This window comes from Mirounga leonina, unplaced genomic scaffold (assembly GCF_011800145.1).
Source record: "Mirounga leonina isolate KUSES-001 unplaced genomic scaffold, KU_Mleo_1.0 Mir_201, whole genome shotgun sequence".
Taxonomy (NCBI): domain Eukaryota; kingdom Metazoa; phylum Chordata; class Mammalia; order Carnivora; family Phocidae; genus Mirounga; species Mirounga leonina.
The window spans coordinates 6,272,868-6,292,062 of NW_023270504.1; the positions used below are offsets into that span (position 1 = coordinate 6,272,868).

The 19,195-nt window shown below is 34.5% G+C and overlaps 1 protein-coding gene across 4 annotated transcripts in view; it reads right to left on the minus strand.

Annotated features, from left to right (window-relative positions):
- Positions 1-19,195, minus strand: part of CCDC91 (coiled-coil domain containing 91) — a 344,660-nt gene that overhangs the window by 139,203 nt on the left and 186,262 nt on the right. The window lies entirely within an intron of this gene.

Below are 19,195 nucleotides of genomic sequence, written 5' to 3' on the forward strand. Positions count from 1 at the left end.
CTGTAAATATGTGAGTACATCACAATAAAAATATAAATAAAAACAATATACTGGGGAATTTAAGAACTAAAACTAAACACTGAACAAGTATGGGCACATGAAGGCAACAGTAAAAACATGGTAAAGTCTGTAAAATGTTTGTCCTTTAGAGGAGGAAGAGGAAGGGAAGTATGACAGAGAAACTGAGGCTTTATTTGTAACTTTCTCTCTCAAATTTAAAAGATCTGAAGCAAATATGTCATAATGAAACCGATGGGGTTCAGAATACACTATCCCAAATTCTGGCACCTTGATATACTAAGTATTTTAAGCTGAAGGAATTTGAGAAATGGCAGGTGCAGAAAGAATTCTCTGACCTCCTCCTTTCCCCCTGAAGCAAGTGGTAAGACCTTCTTATGAGAAGGGAGCTTCCTTATTTCTGAAGATAGATGGATGACAAAAAGAATCCAAATGAATAGGTCTTGCTAAACTGCACCCAGTTTACCACGCTTAACTCCCACCCTTTTGTCCTATCATATTTTTCTGTGACTTTTTACTCTTCATCAAACCTAGTATAAAAATGCTCAGGTTTGGGACACCTGGGTGGCTCAGTCAGTTAAGTGTCTGTCTTTGGCACAGGTCATGATCCCAGGGTCCTGGGATCGAGTCCCACATGGGGCTCCTTGCTCAGTGGGGAGTCCGCTTCTCCCTCTGCCTGCTGCTCCCCTTGCTTGTACTCTAACAAATAAATAAATAAAATCTTACAAAAAAATAAATAAAAATGCTCAGGTTTAACCTTGGGGTCTTTATTTCTTCATGAAGGTTTGCATGTCATGTAAAATTATATTAAATAAATTTGTACGGTTATCTCCTGTTAATTGGTCTTTTGTCACTTCAATTTATGGGGCCCCAGCCAGAGAACCTAGGAGAATATTAGAAAAAACATTTTTTCTTCTGCTATGAAACCATGTGTTAAATTTTAATGCTTGTCTATTATATTAATTTTTTGTTTGTTCTATTTAATTACCAAAAATTGCAGTAAAATGTGATACAGGAAGTCCCAAAATTGGTGGAGAAGAAAATTTCCAAAATTTATACGGAAATTATGTTTTCAAAAAATCGATTACTAAATGCTAACAGAAACTGTAACTAGATTAAAAATGAAACATTCTTTCAAATAGAAAACCTTAAAAATAACAATGGATGAGTGAACTATTTCTTGTATTTCAGGATAATGGACATCCTTTGCATAACTGTAACCACAAATAACAAAGGAACTAAATCAAAAGATTTTTCCATATAACTATAACTACTGGTTATTGAATAATTACTATATACTGGCATTTTGCTTCACTTAATCCTTATATAGCACCTATTTGATACTACAATTAACTCTAATTTAGAGATTTTTAAAAATAAGCACAAAGAAATTATAGTTGCCGTAATCCAAACTACTAATAAAGAATAAATGACATCATTTGAAGTGACTTCTTAGTCCACAAAAGTATCAAAAATTACATGTCCTTGCTTCCAACCTACCTGTTTAACTGATTTGAGGTTAAAGATACCTAAAAAGTAGGAGTAATTTCCTACTACATTTCCTCTACATTTCTGAAACCTAAAGGATGAGAAATCAAGAATAAGAGGTGCTGGGGCGCCTTGGGTGGCTCAGTCGTTAGGAGTCTGCCTTCAGCTCAGGTCATGATCCCAGGGCCCTGGGATCAAGCCCCACATCAGGCTCCCTGCTCAGTGGGGAGCCTGCTCCTCCCTCTCCCATTTCCTCTTCTTGTGTTCCCTCTCTCGCTGTCTCTCTCTGTCAAATAAATAAATAAAATCTTAAAAAAAAAAAAAAAAGAATAAGAGGTGCTGAAGATCGTCAATATAAAGGCAATACTAAAACAGTGTCTCTCAAAGTTCTCTCTTAGGTATTACCTGATTCACCTGTTAAAGATACATAATGTGGGCTCCAACTAAATCATTAAGAATAAAAATTAATAGAGGAGAATCCTGTTAATCTGAATAATAAACAAATATCCCCAGTATTCTCATTATAAGGAAACTTAGAAAACATTATCCAAAATGATGTTTCCTAATATTCTAGAAACAAAAATACCTGGATTTTTGTTAAAAATACAATAGATTGAAGCACATAAAATGCTGGTTTTGTAGGCTAAAAATAGCTAAATATTGCCAATTTCATAATGTTCATATATTCCTTTGACCCACTGGAACTACTGTATCAGACTCTGCAGGAAAGGGAACATTATTAACAAGAATCCAAGGGATTTTCATGATAAAGCAAATTTGAGGAAAAAATATACCATAAAGAGGAAGTTAAGAACTCAAGATCCTAAAATTCTCTAAGTTATGCCAGTTCCTGTCCTGCTACAGCAGTGAGGTTTGGCAAACTATGGTCTCCAATTCAAATCTAACCTACAGCCTTATTTTGTAAATAAACTTTTACTGAAATATAGCAATGGTCATTCATTTACACATTGTTTATGGCTGCTTTCTCACAATACTGGCAGAGTTAAATAGTTTCAGCAGAGATCCTAAAATATTTGCTATCTATCCATTTTCACAAATGTATGCCAACCTTCCCTAATTAATCACAAAATAATATAACAAAGAGTTGTACATGATAAACCAACAAAGGGCATAAAATGAAATCATTAAAATAATTTAAAAGTAGGCATAAAAAGAAAAAAAAGAAACGAAAACATGGAACAGATAGGAAACAAACAGCAAGATGGTACATTTAAATACCAGTCTCAAAAATCAAATTAAATGCAGAGTTTCAAAAACACAATAAAAAGGCACTGGTTATTAGATTAGATAAAAGAAGTAAGATCCAACTACATGTTTTCTACAAGAAACCCATTTTAAACATAAAGACAGAAATAGGTTAAAAATAAAGGGGAAAAAATAAAAAGGAAAAAAGTAAAGGGGGGAAAAAGTAAAAGGATAGGAGAAAATATATTATTCTGGCAATAATCAAAGGAAAGGTAGAGAAACTATATTAAACAAACAAAGTAGATTTCATAACAAACAACATTTCAGAGAAAAGGCATTTTTATAGTGTTAAAGGGAAAATTATATGAAGAGGACTTAATCCAAAATGTTTAGTGTGTCAAAATTCCTAGAAAAAAATAGAACTGCAAGGGAAACTAGTCACATCCATAAGCATAGTCAGATATTTCAACACTTGCCTCTCATTAATTGACAGACAAGTAGAAAGAAAATCCGTAATAATAGAGAAGACTTGAACAACACAACTGAAAAACTTGATCTAAATGACATTTATAAAAAAAACTCCACCAAGAGAAGAATGTGCATTTTTTTCAAGTAGATAAGGAACATTTACCAAGACAGAGCATATCCTGGCCATAAAACAAATCTCAAAAAAAAGAACATATATGAAATATGTTGTCTGCCCACATTAGAATAAGATTAGAAGTCAATAAAAGAAATACATGTGGAAAACCACAAATATTTTAACACTAAATAACACACTTCTAAATAATCCAAGGAAAAAAGAAGAAATCAAAAGAAAAATTAAAAGTACCTTTAACTCACTGAAAATGAAAACATGACAATTGAAAATGTGAGAAGGGGTGCCTGGGTGCCTCAGTAGGTTAAGCAGCCCACTCTTGATTTCAGCTCAGTTCATGATCTCAGGATTGTGAGACTGAACCCCATGTTGGGCTCCATGCTGGGCATGGAGCCTGCTTAAGATTCTCTCTCTCCTCTCTCTCCCTCTGCCCCTGCCCCCTCCCATTCTCTCTCAAAAAAAAAAAAAAAAAAAAAAGTGACACAAGTACCTAGAGTAGTACTTAGAAAGAAATACATCACCAAATGCCTATGTTTAAAAATAAAAGTTTCAATCAGTGGCCTAAGCTTCTGGTTTTAAGACACTAGAATAAGTGCAAATTGAAAGCCAATTAAACTAAAGAAATAAAATAATCAAGGTCAGAGTATAAGTCAGTGATATAGAAATAAGAAAAAAACAAAAACATGAAGAATAAAATCAATAAAACCAAAACCTGGTTCTTTGAAAAGATTCAAAAAATCGATGAATCTCTACAAAACTAATAAGGAAAAGAGAACAATGACACAGATTACTGATATTTGGAATTAGATAAGAGACATCACTAAAGTTTCTACAGGTATTAAAGGATATTAAGAGAATGTTATGAGAAAGTACACATATACCATATATATACATATACATATATATGTATATGTACATTTTTTTAAATCAAAATCCAACATCTATTCCCAGAATAAAAACTAGGAGTAGAAAGAAAAATACTTGACCCAATAGAGTTTTCATGTGGATATATATAGCTAACGTTATAGTTAAGGACAAAAGACTAAATGCTTTCTTCCCATGGTCAAGCAAAAGGCAAAGGTATCCTTCCACTTCAATATCGTACTAGAGGTTTAGCCAGCACAATGTTTAGAAACATAAAAGACATCAAATTAAAAGGAAGATGCAACAATATTTTCAGACTACATAATCACCTATGTAGAAAACCGTATGGACTCTGCCAAAAAAAAGGTGCTAAAACTAGTAAGTGATTTTAGCATCATCACAGAATACAAGACCGATTGTATTTCTTTGCACCAGCAACAGGCACTAGGTAACTGAAGTTGAAAAAATTTTAAAAGTCAAAGTAGCATTAAAAAAATAAGAAATGCAGGGTGCCTGGGTGGCTCAGTTGGTTGTGTCCAACTCTTGATCTCAGCTCAGGTCTTGATCTTAGGGTTTTGAATTCAAGCCCCCAGCGTTGAGCTCCAAGCCGGGTGTGGAGCGTATTTAAAAAAAAAAAAAAAGAAAGAAAGAAATATTTTGGAATACATTTGACAAAAGATGTCCTAGATCTGAACAGTGAAAAATTTTAAACATTGCTGAGGGAAATTTAAAAAGAAATAAGTGGAGCAATACACCATGTTCTTAGGTAAGAAGACAATATTGTAAAGTTGTCAATTATACCCAACTAGATTCAACATAATCCCAAGGAACATCTGTGATAGAATAAGAAATATATATTTGGTCTTCATCCCCATTTCCTAGCACAGAACTTCTAAAACCCTTGTAATTTCCTCAGTGATAGGAGTAAAGGAGCATCTTTTCTTATTCACATCAATCCCCTTCAACTATACCTGAGTTTATGTTAATGAGGAGACTCTAGGTGGGCCCCTAGGTAGCTTGAGAATGGAGCCAATTGTCAGAGAAACCAACCCTGTGATTAGAGGATTGGATCATACAGCCTTACCCACTTCTTCACCCATTATGGAGAGGGGAGGGGCTGGAGATTGAGTCAATCACTAATGGCCAATGATTTAATCATGTCTATGTGATGAAACCTCCTTAAAACCCCGAAACAACAGAATTTAGACAGTATCTAGGTTGGTGAGCTGGGTGAGTGTGCTGGAAGAGTGACACACCTGGAGACTGAACAGAAGCTCCACAATACCCTCGCTCTCCCCGATATCTTGCCTTATGGATCTCTTCTGTTTGGCTGTTTCTGAGCTACATCCATTATAATAAATTGTTAACAGTAAATAAAGCACATTCCTGAGTTCTGTGAGCTGTTCTAGCAAATTATCAAACCTCAGGAGGGGATTGTGGAAGCCTTCAATTTATAGTCATTTGATCAGAAATACAGGAGGTACAGGGATTTGTGACTGGCCTGAGAGGGGGGTTATGGGAACTCCCTGATTCATAGCCAATTGGTCAGGAGTACAGAAGGTGCAGAACTAGCAACTGGCATCTGAAGTGGGGGATAGTCTTAGGGGACTAAGTCCTTAACCTGTGAGGTCTGCCCTAAGTCTGGGTAGTGTCAGAATTAAGTTGACTTATACAACAGCCACGTAGAGAACTGGAGAATTGCTTGATGTGAAAATCCACACATTTGGTGTCAGACTGATATGAGTAAACACAGCTCATAACATCCCAGCATGCTTTGTTGTAGAAATTGACAGGCTGATGATAAGGTTTATGTGAAAATGCAAAGGACAAGAAGAGCCAAAACAACTTTGAAATGTAAGTTACAACAATAATATTGGAGGACTTATGCTATCTGATTTCAAGACTAGGAGTATAGGAGTTGAGAGACAAATAAATGGAACCAATAAAGCGTTAAGTAATAAATACACACATATATGATTGATTTTTAATAATGTACAAAGAAAATTCACTTGTGAAAGAATAGTCTTTTCAGCAATTAAGACTGTAATGCTTGGGTATCCATATGTTAAAAAAAAAAAAGAACCATATATAAAAACCAACTGGATAATTTGGAAAATCGAAATTATAAACTAAAACTTTTAAAATAAAACATAGAAGAAAATCTTTTTGACTTTGGATTAGGCTAGGGCACCAAAAAAGTGATCCAGGGGCGCTTGAGTGTCTCAGTCGTTAAGCGTCTGCCTTCAGCTCAGGTCATGATCCCAGGGTCCTGGGATGGAGCCCTGCATCGGGCTCCCTGCTCCACGGGAAGTCTGCTTCTCCCTCTCCCACTCCCCCTGCTGTGTTCCCTCTCTCGCTGTGTCTCTTTCAAATAAATAAATAAAATCTTAAAAAACAAAAAAAAGTGACCCATGGGAAAAAAATTGACAAGTTGGACTTCATATAAATTTAAAACTTCTACTTGTGGAAATACATTAGGAAAAAGAAAAAACAAGCTATAGACTGTGATAACACATTTGCACATCACATATCTGAAGAAGGATATATATATTCAGAACATGTAAAGAACTCTGAAAACTCAATCATAAGAAAACAGTAACAACAAACTGGGAACAGATTTTAAGACACTTCACCAAACGTATAATGTAAACCATTACCACAAGTGAAGTTGAACATACACTTATTATATAACCTAGCCATTCACTGCTGGGTATTTATCCATGAGAAATAATAGCATAGGTCTATATAAAAACCTGTACACAAATGCTCATAGCAGCATTATTTGTAACAGCCAAACACTGGATACAATGAAAATACCCATCAAAAGATAAATGCGTAGGGGTGCCTGGGTGGCTGAGTTAAGCATCTGCCTTTGGCTCATGTCATGATCCCAGGGTCCTGAGATGGAGCCCCGCATCAGGCTCCTTGCTCAGCAGGGAGCCTGCTTCTCCTTCTCCCTGCTTCTTCTTCTCCCTCTGCCTGCCGCTCCCCCTCCTTATGCTCTCTCTCTCTCTCTGTCAAATAAGTAAAAATCTTAAAAAAAAGAAAAAATAGATAAATGTTTAAACTGTGGTATAATCACAAAATAGAATACTACTCAAAAATAAAAAGGGACAAACTGTATTGATACATGGGACAAGATGAATAAATCTTAAAATAGGTATGTTGCAAGACAAGCAAAAAAAGTACATACTGCATAATTTCATTTAAATAAAAATTCTAGAAAATATATACTATACAGTTATTCTATCAGTGACTTTTCTGGGAATGGAAAAGGATGAGGACGACAGGGAGGAGGAAAACATTACAGTGAGACATAAGAAGACTGCTAAGAGTCTAGCCTTGTTCATTATCTTGACTGTGTTGATGGTTTCATGGGGTTTTACATATGCTAAAACTTATTAGAATATACAGTTTAAATACATAAAGGTTATTATATACCAATCATAGCTCCATACTGTGTAAACACAGGACAACAGCAAAATTTAAAATGGTATACTAAATGATAGGAGTGAAAAAGGAACAAAGGACCAAAACCAAGTAAGACAAACTAGTAGAAAACAATGCCAAAATGGCAAATCTAAATCCAGGCATATCAAGAGTTACCTTAAATTGAATGGATTAAACACTCCAATCAAAGGGTAGAGAATATGAGACTGGATAAAAAGTAAGATCTAATTATATGCTGCTAACAAAGACATTAGAATTCAAAGACAAATAATTCTAAAGTAAAAGAATGGAAAATGAAAAACCATATAAATAGTAAGCATAACAGTTAAATTAACTATGTTAATATAGTACAAAGTAGACATTAAGACAAGCAATACAATAGGATATAACAACTACAAATCCATATGCATTCAACAACAAAGTACCAAAATACATGAAGAAAAAAACTGACAGAATGAAAGAAGACAAATCAATTAGAGAGATCAACACTCCTTTCTCAGTAACTGAAGGAAGATAATACAATCATTGAATTCTGAAGAACTGGAAAACATTATCAACCATAATGACCTAATTTGACATTCATAGAACCACAATGGAATACACATTCTTTTCAAGTGCACACAGTATATATATAAAGGTAGAATATACGTTAAGCTACAAAATGTCTCAGTAAGTTGAAAATAAATGATTTAATACAGAATATATTCTCAATACAAAAATTTTTAAATTAAAAATCAATTAAAAAAGAAAGCTAGAAAAAAAATCCCAAAAGATGGGACATGTAAACAACACAACATACTTCTAATGTGTACAGGGTATTGTATGTTAGTGACGAATCACTAAATTCCCACCTGAAACTAGTATTACACTATACTTTAAATAACTGGAATTTAAATAAAAACATGAAACTAAGTTAGTAAATCAATCAATCAATCAATCATAGGTACAAAAATCAAGGAAACTTAGAACATCTTAAGCAGAATGAAAATAAAAACATGCCATATTACAATATGTAGAATGAAGTCAAATCATTAGCATAAACTCAATAGCTCTAAAATCATGTATTTGTACTGTCATCTTAAGAACTATAAAAAATAGAGAAAATTAAACTCAAAGGAATAATAAAGGTCAGACAAGCAATGAAATAAAAGACAAAGAAAAAAATTAATGGAACCAAAAACTGCTTCTTAAAAAAGATTAGCAAAGTAATAAATCTAAACCACTTGATATAAATTCTCACTATGAGGAAAAGAAGAGGGAACATCACTATAAATCTTACAGACACTAAAAGAATAATAAGACGCCATTATGTTTTTCTGATAAATTTAACAATTTAAGTGTTCCTTTGAAGACATAAATTACTAAAGCTAATAAAGAACAAATAGAAAACTAGTAATTAAAAACCTCTTTGAAAAAGAAAATCATAGATCTGTATGACTTCTCCAGTGGATCCTACCAAACATTTAAAGAAGGAATACTAATCCTATTCAAATCCTTTTAGAAAACAGAAGAAAGAAATGCTTCTTATTTATGAGGCCAGTTTTACTCTGACAGCAAAACCAGAAATAGATACCATAAGAAAAAACCCCAAAACTATAGACTGATATTCATCAGGAACATAGACACAAAAATCCTCAACAAAATTTTATCCCATCGAATCTAGCAATATATAAAATGGAAAATTTCTCATTAACAATACAATTTATCCCAAGAATGTAACAGTGCTTTGATATATAAAATCAAATTATAACATTAATTATATAAAAGAGAAGAAACACATGACTGTGTCGATACAGAAAAACAAATTAACAAAACACTGAGTCATGATTTAAACTCTCGGAAAAATAGTAATAAAAGATAACTTCCTCAACGAATGGCATCAGTGGAAAACCTATAATTAACATTACACTTAAGGATAAAAGACTGAATTCTTTCTCCCCAAGATAAGGAATAAGTCAAGATGCTGACTGTCACCACATGAATTAAATGTTATACTGGAGGGTTTAGCAGTGAAATAGCAAGAAAAAAGAAAAAGAAAGACACAGAAATTGCAAATGAAGTATAATTCTGAATAATATGGAATACTGAATAATTCCTAGATGACATTATAAGGTCAGAGAAAAATCCTAGGAAACTAACAAAAAAAATTTACACATTTAAAGGTGAATTTACCAAGATCTCAGGATGAAAGCCAATATACAAAATCTGAAAGAATAATTTTAATATTCCATTTATAATAACATTCTAAAAATGAAATACCTACAAATAAATTTGACAAAATATGCCTGGGCCTATGGAAGATCCAATATTGTTAAGATGGTAATTTTTTCTAAATTTACCTATAGACTATGCAATCCCAATCAAAACTGAAACAGGCTTTTTCTTCTTATGGAAACTGACAAGCTGAGTATAAAATGCATAAGAAAATGCATTATTATCTAGACTAGACAAACAATTTTCAAGAATAAAATTGAAGTTTTTAAGCGCATGATTTTAAGACTTGCTATTAAGCTATACTAATCAAGACAGTATGGTATTGGTGTAGAGATAGAAAACTAGATCACAGCAGTGGTTTTCATCCAAGGGTGATTTACTACTACCCCCATTCTCCCAGGAGCCATCTAGCAGTATCTGGAGACATTTCTGCTTATCACACTGAAGTGCATGCTACTGGCACCTATGGAGTAGGAATGAAGGAGGCTGCTAAATATCCTGCAGCGCACAAGACAGCCCTCCATAACAGAGAATTATTCAACTACAACTGTCAATATTGCCAAGGTTGAAAAATACCAGGTCAATAGAACAAAATTAAGAGTCCAGAAATCTGCACTCATATGGTCATCAAATGATTTTCTCCAGAGATGGTAGGGTAATACAATGAAGGAGAAGATACTTTTCTTCCCCATTTTTAAATTTAAATTAAATTAATTAACATAATATATTACTGGTTTCAGAGGTAGAGGTTAGTGATTCATCAGTCTTATATAAAACCCAGTGCTCATTACATCACATGTCCCCTTACTATCACCCAGTTACCCCGTCCCCCCACCGCCCTCCCCTCCAGCAACCCTCCATAGTTTCCTAGAATTAAGAGTCTTTTATGGTTTGTCTCCCTCTCTGGTTTCGTTTTGTTTTATTTTTTCCTCTCTTCCCCTATGATCCTCTCTTTTGTTTCTTAAATTCCACATATGAGTGAGATCATATGATAACTGTCTTTCTCTGAATAATTTATTTCGCTTAGCATAATACCGTCTAGTTCCATCTACAACTTTGCAAATGGCAAGATTTCATTTTTTGATGGCTATGTAATATTTCATTATATATATGTCACATCTTCTTTATCCATTCTTCTGTCGATGGACATTTGGGCTCTTTCCAAAGTTTAGCTTTTGTCGACATTGCTGCCATGAACACTGGGGTGCAGATGCCCCTTTGGATCACTACATTTGTATCTTTGGGGTAAATACCCAGTAGTGCAATTGCTGGGTCATAGGGTATCTCTATTTTCAACTTTTTGAGGAACCTCCATACTGTTTTCCAGAGGGGCTGCACCAGCTTGCATTCCCACCAACAGTGTAAGACAATTCCCCTTTCTCCACATCTTTGTCAACATCTTGTCGTTTCCTAACTTGTTAATTTAGCCATTCTGATTGGTGTGAGGTGGTATCTCATTGTGGTTTTGATTTGTCTTTCCCTGATGCCAAGTGATGTTGAGCATTTCTTTCATGTGTCTGTTGGCCATTTGCATGTTTTCTTTGGAAAAATGTCTGTTCATGTCTTCTGCCCATTTTTTGATTGGATTATTTGTTCTTTGGGTGTTAAGTTTGATAAGTTCTTTATAGATTTTGGATACTAGCCCTTTATCTGATATGTCATTTGTAAATATCGTCTCCCATTCTGTCAGTTGTCTTTTGGTTTTGTTGACTGTTTACTTTGCTGTGCAAAAGCTTTTTATCTTGATGAAATCCCAATAGTTAATTTTTGCCTTTGTTTCCCCTGCCTTTGGAGATGTGTCTAGCCAGAAGTTCCTGCAGCCGAGGTCAAAGAGGTTACTGCCTGTGTTCTTCTCTAGGATTTTGATGGATTCCTGTCTCACATTTAGGTCTCTCATCCATTTTGAGTCTATTTTTGTGTATGTGTAAGGAAATGGTCCAGCTTCATTCTTCTGCATGTGGCTGTCCAACTGTCCTAACACTATTTGTTGAAGAGACTGTCTTTTTTCCATTGGATATTCTTTCTTGCTTTGTTGAAGATTAGTTGACCATAGAGTTGAGGGTCCATTTCTGGGTTCTCTATTCTGTTCCATTGATCTGTGTATCTGTTTTTGTGCCAGTACCATACTGTCTTGATGATTACATCTTTGTAATAGAGCTTGAAGTCAGGCATTGTGATGCCTCCAGCTTTGGGTTTTTTTTTTTCAACATTCCTTTGTCTACTCGGGGTCTTTTCTGGTTCCATACAAATTTTAGGACGGATTGTTCCAGCTCTGTGAAAAAAATTGATGGTATTTTGATAGGGATTGCATTGAATGTGTAGACTGCTCTAGTTAGCATAGACATTTTAACAATATTTGCTCTTCAATCCATAAGCATGGAACATTTTTCCATTTCTTTGTGTCTTTCTCAATTTCTTTCCTGAGTGTTCTATAGTTTTCTGAGTACAGATCTTTTGCCTCTTTGGTTAGGTTTATTCCTAGGTATCTTATGGTTTTGGGTGAATTGTAAATGGGATTGACTACTTAATTTCTCTTTCTTCTATCTCATTGTTACCATATAGAAATGCCACTGATTTCTGTGCATTGATTTTATATCCTGCCACTCTCCTGAATTCCTATATGAGTTCTAGAAATTTTTGAAGGAGAAGATACCTCTGGTAAAAAAAAAAATGGTGCTGAAATCAATGGATATTCATATTGGAGGTCACTGGAAGAGGGGAAACTTTAACTATCTCATTACATCCCCAAGCAAATTAAAAAATGGATCACATACATAACCTAAGAAAATATATAAAACTTCTTAATGAAAATATAGGAGAAAATCATTGTGACTTATGGTTAGGCAAAGATTTGATACAACAACAAAAGTATGATATGTAAGAAAAAATGATAACTTTGAATTCATCAAAATTAAACAGTTTTATTCATCTAAGGATACCATCAAGAAAGTGAAAAGGAAACTAGAAACAGAAAATATTCATAATGCATATTATGGCAAAGGACTTATATCTAGAATTTATAAAAAAACAACTAAAATTATGAAGATCGACAACAAAATAAGTAAAAGATTAAAACATACAAAAAAAAAACCCATACACGTCATGAAAGAAAATACACAAATGGTAAGTAAGCACATGAAAAGATGCTTATCATCAATCATTATTCAGATAAATGCAGTGAGATGAGATGCCATTCCCCATTCAAAAGAAAACAAAAGGCTAAAATGAAAAACACTGACAATACCAAGTGCTGATAGGCTTCAAATCAAAGAGAACTCCCATACATTACAATGAGAATATAAAATGTCAAGAAACTCTGAAAAACAGTTTGGAAGTTGGTTGTAAAGTTAAACACTTACCATATGATCCTGCAATTCCATACCTAAATATTTTTAATAATAAAAACGTATGTTCCCACACAGATTTTTATGTAAATATATTCACAAAAACCCCAAACATTAAGCAATCTAAGTGTCCAGGAATAAGTGAATGGATAAACAAAATGCTGTATATCCATACAATAGAATACTACTCATAATAATCAAAATGTATAGATTACTAATACAGGTAACCACATGATCTCCAAAAACATGCTGAACCAAAGGCGGTAGATATCAAAAAATTCAGTTTACTTCATTTTGTATGAAATTATAAAAGCTAGCTAATCAATAGTGAGAAAATGTAGATCTGTGGTTGCCTGGGGCTAGGGCTATTAAGGGGAGGATGACTGTAAAAGGACATGAGAGAATTTCTTGGGTTGATTGAAATGTTCTATATCTTGATTGTGACAATGGATATATGGATGTATACATTTCTCAATAACAAGTCTATTTTACTATACTCAGAGCATATACCAAAAAATTGATAGGTTTTGGGGATATAGCAAAATATAGAATAAACACATAACTCTCATGGCATTTACATTCTGTACTCAATTCAAATGAGTACTTATAGTTCTAAGGGAAAACACTGGAAGATAGTATGTTAAAAACATGTGTTGGTCACTTTCTGACATTTTTGACAAGTCAATACAGGAAAAAGACAAACTCAGTTTTCTTTTTTTACAAGTTTAAGGACAGAGCAATAATACAGATAGCTTATTTGGTGTGCTTGGGTAACATTCCACATATATATCTGTTAATAGCACTTAAGAGATTATAAATAGTATATTGTACATATCCTTCACAGAAATTTGGATTTTATAAGTGCTGATGGAGAGGAACTCAGAAATAAAATTCATGAATGTTATAATTCAAAAGTATGAATAATATTTAAAATTATATTTATTTCTATGCACCTATACAACCCCCCACCCACACGCACAAACTCACACTTGCACGCATGCAAATACTTGCTCATCTAATAAAGATTAAACTCCACTCATTACTTCTTTCTTGAGGGCTCTGGTCCATCAATTTTTTTCTTTTTTAAATCTTTAGTCTTTCTAGATTGGCTCTTGCCCATAAGTGCTTAAATAAGCTCAACTTCCAGGCCAAACTACAAGGGGGAAAAATTTCCCCTTCGTAGCTCCCTCCATCTACAGTACTGCTCTCTTATGCTCATCATATAAGCTTAAAGACTTGTCTTCTGTTTCTATTGTTTCATCTCCTTTTTTTCTCATCTGATTATCTACTTTGTTCATCCACCATTCCACCAAAACTATTCTTTTTAAAATGACACTTTCTTGCTGTCCTATCCAGCAGTCATCTGTAAATCTATACCTTACTTATTTGAAAATGTTAACCACTCACTTTTTAATAAAATTCTCTCTTCCCATGACCTAGGTATAGTAGGCATTTGGTTTATTCCTTTTTCTCTTGCCAGTTTATAGTTTCTTTCATAAGCTCTCTTAGCCTATCCATTATATATTGAGGTCCCTCAGGACCCTAGCTGGAATTATTTTCTCATTCTATACAGTCTCTGGTTTCATCCACAGACATACTTTCACCGACCTTCTATATACTTATGACTTCCAAATTCATCCATTAGCAGATTTCTCATAGTTCCAAACTCTGTATTCAACTCTCTTATGTACTCTGATCTTGAATATTCCACAGGCACTACAAGCTCAACATGTCCAAAACACAAAATTTTCAACCCTAACCATGCTGCAGGTTTTAAGTTTCCTATTTCAGTGAACTGCCAAAACCAAAGATCTGGTCACCATCCACAAAAATATATTCATGTATATAAATACATATTTATGTATATAAAATGTGTGTGTTTGTGTATGTGTAAATATATCCTTTATCAATCGACATTTACTTCCTTTCTTTTATTCCCACAAATTCTCTGGTTTCTGTTCCCTTAATATGACTCAAAACCGTCAAAATCTCTCTTTCCCACACACCCACCTTAGTTTGGGCCACCACCATTCTCACTAGGATAACTGTAATAGCTGTTTAACTGATTTATGTGCTTCTAATACTGTCTCCCATCAAGTGTTTTTTAAACTTTACCAGAGTAATATTTCTAAAATGCAAATCTGAACAAATGTCACTTCTTTAGTTAATGCCTTTTAACAGCTCTCAATTTCCTGTCAGACAACATGACAGACAAGGTCCTTTATTATCCTTTTTATGGCATAAAATAATCTTTCATTTCGCAGTCTCAAATAGCCCCACCGCCCCTTGTCAAACATTTGTGTTATACTCCCTCATTTAATAGATTGTGAATATGCTATCCCATCTACCTGTCTCAGGTGAAATTCTCAGTTCCGACCTCACTCAGACCCATGAACCCTGAAAGATCTCACCATTAGTCCAATAAGTGGTCCCTCACCCAATATGAAGGAATTATATACCTCTTTAATATAACATTTATTTCATCATAACTTACCACAGTTTTACAATCATATTGTTGTTTTCCACCTGCTTAATATTAATAGAAGGACTGTGTCCTGCTCATGTTACATCCATATAATCCAGCAGAACGTCAGTCATATAAAAGGCCCTCATTAAATAAGGAAGAGAGGGATGGACAAAAGGTTGGCCTAGCACTGAAATACTAGACAAGGGAGTAGCCGTACCTTGACCAAGAATATTGTGACCAAGAATAACAAAGATGATGATAATTCAGTCCATATCAGCTGAACACCTAGAATGTGCCAGGTTCTATTCTAAGCACTATGCAAATCTGATGTCATATAATACTCCTAACAATCCTATGAGGTAGGAATTACTTGTGTATACATTCTAAAGATGAGAAAAATGAGGCACAGAAAGGCTAAGGACATTCCATAGTAACACAGTTAAGTGACAAAGGCAGGCAGTCAGATTCCAGAGCACCTGCTTGTAATTACTCTGAATGTGTGTTTACTTGCTTTTCCCTTAAATTCTTAATTTGAAAAAGAAACAGAGAGAGAGAGAGAGAGAGAGAAAGGTATGCATGTACGTGCGCACACACACACATACAAAGGCTAAACTATTTCTAAGGAACCATCCAGTATTATTTTTGTTAAATTAAATTTACTAACTTAAAATTTCAAATGGCATCTAATGAAATATGATTAGAGAAACAAGTGTGGGATCACCATTTCTACACTTTATGTGATTTTACCTAGTAATCATATCCCCTCTTAGTGTTTAGTTTTTAAATAGCATTTCATTATACTGAACTGCTTCTGGTCCTCTATATGTCCTGTGGTAATCCTGGAGTGCTCCTCACCCAATGTTTCCAATCGATGAACACGGGATGTCCTTCTACTTACTTAGGTTATTTTTAATTTCTTTCAGTCCTGTTTTGTAGTTTTCGGTGGACAAGTCTCTCACCTCCTTGGTTAAATTTACTGCTATATATATTATTCTTTAAGATGGAATTGTAAACTGAATTGCTCTCTTAATTTCTTTTTTGAATATTCATTAAAGGTGTATAGAAACACAACTGATTTTTGTGTGTTAACCTTTTAGCCTACTACTGTGCTGCAGTCATTTATTAGCTCTGCTACTGGCTATTTTTGACAAGGCATCGTAAGAAAAAGACAAGTTCAGCAATGAATTCACAAGAAAAGACAATTCACAAGAATTGAATTACGGGTAACAGAAAAAGTTCAGCAATTTGAGGACTTGCAGGAATAACCACCTTCTCAACCTCAACTTCTAAAAGAAACAATTGAGAGGGTCTTTGAGCAACAAAGACCAACTAAATTCAACCTTACGGCAAGTCTTAAACCAAGTGTATGTTAGCCACACCCACTGTTAAAGATTCAATCCATTAGTGTCTCCAAGCACAGACCCGATAAGGCTGTGACTGTCCTGTATATACTTTCATTTGGAACAAATGGTTTGGAGAAAAGAGACCATTGAAATTTCTTCAACCCAGGTTTGATAAATGAAGTTATTTTTAATCAGAAAAAAAGAGAACGACACAAACAGGCAAGTATAGGGGTGAAAAGTATATAAACATATTAAATGTAGGCAATAGGTCTCTAAAATAACTGTGGGTTTCCTTTGACAAATGGAGCTGATTGTAAGCAAACAGGTAAGGAGCCAAAAGAACCATTACCCTGAACTGTCACTATTTGCTATCTAAAATGACCCGTGTCTCCCCAAACCATGAGAGATTATGTACTCTGAGAAACAAACTGAGGGTTCTAGAGGGGAGGGGGGTGGGGCAATGGGTTAGCCCAGTGATGGGTATTAAAGAGGGCACATACTGAATGGAGCACTGGGTGTTATACACAAACAATGAATCATGGAATACTACATCAAAAACTAATGATGTAATGTATGGTGATTAACATAACATAAAAAAAAAAAAAGTACACTGGCTGCAGCCCCACAGGATTCCAGGCTATTTTTTAAAAATAAAAAATTGTCCTTTGAATTCATAAAAAAATAAAATAAAATAAAATAACCCATGTCTCCCAATTTTCTACAGTCAAAAAGCAAGCTGAGAAATGGTATCATCACCAATACTCAGATATAGCCAACAAAGTTACTGAAAAATTTAAAATCTATACGATCATAAAGAACAATGGACTAGAAACTCTGTGCCTAAACCCTATACAGAGAATCATGGTCAAAGATCAATCCTATTCCCATAGGAGAGATCTTATTTAATCTTGTCCATTGAGATTTTAGAATTGCTACATACTAATGATAGCTGTGCATCTCTGATTCTTCATCCTTCCTACTGAGAGTATTTATAGTAAATACCTTTATCTTGCCACTGTGTACCAAATATGCTGAAGGTAAACAACACATATTTTAGTTTCTATTTTTTTTATAACTTTTTTTTATTATGTTAGTCACCATACACTACATCATCAGTTTTTGATGTAGTGTTCCATGATGCATTGTTTACATATTTTAGTTTCTAATTCTTTAGGTCAAAGGGGACTATATATCTGGACCTGATAATGTAGAGACTGTGGTACGTCATTCCCTACCTATCATCTAAAGATCCTGGACTTTTGAGCTTGTGGCCATAGCAGGTCAGAACTTTTGGATTTTCTCCCAAGGAGACAGTTGAGTAAATTTGCTTGTAAGATGGAGATTGGGGGGCGCCTGGGTGGCTCAGTTGGTTAAGCGACTGCCTTCGGCTCAGGTCATGATCCTGGAGTCCCGGGATCGAGTCCCACATCGGGCTCCCTGCTCGGCAGGGAGTCTGCTTCTCCCTCTGACCCTCCCCCCCTCATGCTCTCTCTCTCTCTCTCAAATAAATAAATAAAATCTTTAAAAAAAAAAAAAAAGATGGAGATTGGGAATATTTGGCAACCAGAAGAGCCAAACGTGCTGTGACTAATGCTGCTTACCAAATACTTCCTGCTCACTCCCTTTCAGATTCATAGTAGGATCTCACTACCTGGCCCCATTATGATGAGGTGAAGCAGTATGGATATAAATTGAGAGTAGAAGTGTCATTTCCAGTCCAGAATATTGAATTACTCTTAGAAAATTTGACTGAGCTCTTTTTCACTCTGCAATGATCACAGGTAATGTTCCACATAGGAACTACACTACCAGGCCAGTTCCTAGGGTGAGAATGACCTGGGACCAAGCCCCAAGACAATCCTCAGTGTATATATAGAATGCATAAGATATAAATCTTTGCTGTCTGAAGCCAGAGAATTTAGAGTATAACCTGGCCTGCCTTGGCTAATACATGCTTTCTGCTGTTCACAGTTCTGTGACCTTAATTCATTACTGTGATTTTTCTGTCCATTTATAAAGTCATATACTTCATACTTCTGATGACCTGGTATTTCATCACCCAAAAGAATATAATTGTTATATCAAATTTATAAAATTCCCTGTGTATTTCCTCTTTCAAGCCATTTATTAAAATGACACTGAAAAAATTTAATACAATTGATTCCGATCTCGGTGACGGGGTGGCATATTTATTAAGTCTCCA